The sequence below is a fragment of the Microtus ochrogaster genome, linkage group LG2, assembly GCF_000317375.1.
Source record: "Microtus ochrogaster isolate Prairie Vole_2 linkage group LG2, MicOch1.0, whole genome shotgun sequence".
Lineage (NCBI taxonomy): Eukaryota > Metazoa > Chordata > Mammalia > Rodentia > Cricetidae > Microtus > Microtus ochrogaster.
The window spans coordinates 36,006,065-36,010,928 of NC_022028.1; positions in this window are offsets into that span (position 1 = coordinate 36,006,065).

Sequence of the window (4,864 nt, forward strand, 5' to 3'; positions counted from 1 at the left end):
ACAGAGAAAGCTTGTCTCGAAAACCAAAGCAAAACAAACAAAAAATAATTCTGGTCGTCTTTCTTCTAATAGCCACAAGATGGTGGCATTGGGCTACCAGTAGCAGAAGGTTCCACCCAGAAAGCCTTTGGTTTTGTTTGGGAATGCGCAAGAAGTCCTGATCTGGTTGTTGTGCTGCCTCTCCACCTCTGAAATGGGGTCTGAGGCGGACTTTGTCCACTGTAGGTATTTCATGAATAAAGCCTAGGAATGGGAAGAATCTTTTTTTTTTTTTTAAAGGTTTTTATGTCCTGCTGGATCTGCCTCCTGCTGCTGCCACCAAATGTAGTTTTTAACTAAATCTCTATTGTTCTATTCATCAATAAGACTCGGTAGAGGTTGAGGAGCAACTAACTGAATTTGCCTCTACGCCAGTATCTCACAGTTTCCTTCTGCTCCACCAAACCAAAAATGGCCTCCACACTGGAAGTCCCTCCCTACTGCTTCCTGTGCATCCCTCTCGCCCCACCTTCAGGACTCCCTCTGACTGTGATTACTTTCTGTCAACTTGCTGCTGACTCCGCCTCTTGACCCACGGTTGAGTTTATTTATGATGCAAACGCGCACTCGGGGTTCACAGTTTGATGGACACATCTTAGGGTGTGAAACGTTAAAGGAGGAGACTGTTTCTTCAGTGGCGTTGTGGGTAAATGATGGTGTGGCTAGTTCCCACTCCACCTGCCCCACAGAGTTGCTTGCTTCATAGCCCAGGTTGGCCTCAAACCCGTGATGGCCTTCTGGCCTCGTTTTCCTCAGTGCTGGCATCGCAGGAGTGGACTGGTGGTGTTTCTGTTTTGTTGACTACTATGTCACTAGCATATACAAAGTTGCCACATGCTGGGACAGGAAAAGCAATCGATAACAGCATCTGTGAGTCTCTTCACCTGCGTTTTAGAAGTAAATTAGCTTCTAAAATAACCTACCCTCAAGCCAAGTTGTAAGGGATTGAGACTGCATTTTCATGTACACTTTTTCCCCATGTAGGGCCTGGGGGAAAAGTTCTTCCTGTTATCCATCTTATGCCTGGAAGGTGTTGCAGGTAGAAGCAGGGGCACACTGGTCTCGGGGACATTCCTCCCTTCAGTGCCTTGCTTTAGTGGTGACTTGCTGCACTCTGCTGGGAAGGCTTTGGATCTGCGTCCTTTGTCAGGCCAGTCTTTTGCATTCCTTTAGGGAGCCAGAGCATTTGGGTGAGCAGAGGCTGGGATCACAGAAATGATTGCTGGGGCATATTGAATTACTAATAAAAATAGAAAAAGTCATTTATAAATGTGTAAATGTCATGATTTTTTGATCCTCCCCACATTGTTTTTGTTTGTTTGTTGTATATCAAAAGACTGGCATCAACTTTTATGGTCATCAATAGGGATGTAGTTGAATAAATTATATTCTGTTCATTGTGACTCAGTGCGCTCTACCTGCCCAGCAGAGACACTTCTAATGAGAAAACCCTTTCCAACAGAATCTTAATGATGCCCTTAACTTCACACTGACATCTGGTATACTGGCTAAGCTGGCCAACTTGTGAATGCTCTCAGGGGTGCCTAAAGAATACACAGAGAGCTGGACGCGGTGGCAGCACACACCCTTAATCCCAACACTTGGGAGCTAGAGGCGGGTGGATTTCTGTCAGTTTGAGGCCAGCCTGGTCTACACAGTGAGTTCCAGAACACCAGAGTTGTATAATAGAGAGACTGTTTACAACAACCAAAAACTATAAATAAAACAAAACAAAATACACTGAGGAACTAGAGAGCACTTGCTGTTCTTTGACAGGACCCAGGTTCAGTTGCCAGAACCCAAATGGTGGGTAGCAGCTATCTGGAACTCTGGTTCAAAAGGATCTGATATTCCCTTCTGGCCTTTGTGGATACTTGCAGGCATGTTGTACACAGACATAAGTGCAGGCAAAACACATAACAATGTAATAATTTAAAATTAAAAACAAAATAAAAAACCCCATGGAAAATTGAGAAACATACTCGGTGTCCTTCAGGAAGAGACCCTTGGTGGCAAGAGAGGGAGCCACTGTATATGTGACTCTGTTGTCATCTCTCCACTAAGATCATTTAATGAAAGAAAATTCCGGTTTGCCTTGTTGTAAAATAAGATTTCTAGTAGGGAATGGTGCCGTAGTCCTAGCTACACAGGAGACCGAGGTAGGAAGATTGTTTGAGCCAACAAACTCTGTCAACTTAGTGTACAGCAAGACTCTCTTTTAAAAAAAAAGTGTTTGTGTACCTTTGTGTGTGTACCTCCATGTGTGTGTAATTCTCATTAGTTAAATAAGATTGCTGATATCCCTGTAAGCTTTCTTCAGTGTTTCTTGAAAACACGACAGGGAAGAAAGAACATAAGTTGTTTTTTGCTTATAAGAACACATTCTAAACCTATTTGTATGTATGCTCTTAAATCTATTGTACATGTGTGTGTTTGTCCTTCTGTTTATGTCTGTAGATGCATGTTGGTGGGCATGCATGTTTCAAATCAACCATTAAGGACAGAAAAAAGTTTTTTAAACATTTTTTCAAAAGACTTATTTATGTGTACGAGTGTTTTGTCTGTTAGGTATATAACACTATATTTATGCCTGGTGCTCCCAGAGATCAGATCTTCTGGAATTGGAGTTTTAATCAGTTGTGAGTCACCAAATCGGTGCTGGGAACTAAACCTGGGTCTTGCAAAATCAACAAAGTGCACTTAGCTGTTGAGCATCTCTCCAGTCCCAGAGAGAAGTGTCTAGCCAAGGGTGCCAATGTGTGTGTGGGTATTAACCAGTCTAACTCCCTCTATGGGTCACATGGGGAGTAGGCAGAGGATTGAGTAGAGATCAGGGATGAATTATGAATGCATAAAGCTAGGGAGTTTGGCTTTTACTGTGTTAGCCATGGGAATCAATGGAGGAGGTGATGGTTTGTGCTTCTTTGAGCAGGCAAGAGAGGCGGTCAGAACAATGTCCATACAGATGACATCATCTGGATAGATTTGTTCATTCTAAGAGAGCCCAGGAGCGAAAACTCCCTCAAATCAGGGTTTCTTCCTTCGACTAGGTTATCTCATAGTAGGGGATTATTGACACATACCATATGCTTCAGATGCATGTATGTATGTATGTATGTATTATTATTATTATTATTATTATTATTATTATTATTACTATTATTATTTTTGAGACAGGCTCTCATGCCTTTCAGACTGGCCTCACACTCACTTTGTAGGTGTATTTTAATTAGAGCAAGCCAGAACTGGGAGGAGAACTGTAGTACAAACTGGAGAATTGCATTTCTAAAGGCGGACATGAGAGCCGGGAGAGGTGGGACATGTCTGCCTTCCCTGCACTTGGGAGGCAGAGGCAGGAGACCACTGCTAGTTCAAGGCCAGGCTGGTCTATGTAAGGAGTTTTAGGTCAGTCAGGGTTACATAGCAAGACCTTGTCTCAAAAAACAGTGTGTGTGGGGTTGGTGGTGGGAAAGCGGTACCCAAGATGTAGTTCTGCTGGTAGAGCGCTTGCTAACACGCAAGGCTTGGGTCTGAACCCCAGGACTGCACGAGCCAGGGATGGCAAGGAGCCAGCGCCACACACTGAGGTGCTAAAATAATCTAAGTCCTTGGTGTCTTTGGGAGCACGTCCCAAGGAAGCAGAATGAACTGCTCTTCTAGGAGCTTGGGTGAATGTCATCGATCATCCTTAGGCAGACTGGGAAACTAAACCTTGGAACCAGAGCTGAGTTTCTCAGTTTTTCTCTAGTGCTTCAGCCAGACAGGCTGACAATTTCCCCCACGGGTTCCAGGCTCAGAGCTCACGTTCTCTTCCTCCCTGCCGCTACTGAGGGTAGTGCCATTATTCCTTGCACTAGAATACACAGAGACAGCCTGAAACCAGTTGTCTCCAAGGGGACGGGTGGGAACCCGGGGCAGCACAATCTTTAGAAGGGAGCACCCCTCCGGTGATGCTAAGGACATACAGACTGTGCTCACAGCCCAGGCCAGCCCTGTCTCCCATTCCTCTTTCCTCAGATGCACCTCAATGGCTCCTTTGATGGACGCTCCAGCGATGAAGCCCCTTTAAACCCTGAACGTGCTGGGTTCAAACAAACTCTCAGCTTTATAAATCATGTTAAACAGTGCTGCAACACACCTAGTGGTTCCGCTTTTGTATTCCTGCAGTGTGTAGTCCGGACACAAGCATCTTCAGGAAGGGGTTGCTTCGTCCCGCAAAGCAGGAGTCAGTTTCCTTCCCTCATCAAACAATTCGTCTCCCTTCTGTTCCAGGGCCTGAGGGGAAGAAATGAAATGGTATGTAACCACGTAAGCAGGAGACCTAACCCATTAGTGAGGAGCATGACCTGGGAAGACGTGTAAAATTCCTAGGTTTTTTTTTTCTCTTAATTCCTCACAATGGGGGTCAGAGTTCAATTGCTTTGGCGTAAAGCGCAGCGTCTGCTCTACGCACTACCTTATGGTACGACCCCCACTCGTGCATTTGCACTACGAGAGACGGTTTGGTCTCGAGTCTCGGGCAAGGGCCTTGAGATTTAAACACACAAAGACAGACAGATAGAAACACTGGCCACCCCTGAAACAAGAATGTCAACTTTATTGAGCTCAGGGGCAGCTTATATGGGGCTCTGGCCACGCCCCACACCCCAACTCTCGGGATCTTTCAGCTGCAGACTCATCAGAACCCACGCCCCTGCTATCAGGGTCTCGTGCTCAGAGCAGCTGCAGCTGCTCAGAGCAGAGGAAAACAAGTTGTTTACAGAAAATTCAGGGTCTGGTGGTCTGTAGTCTCCAACACTGTGGTGTGAATGTCCAAACCAAAACC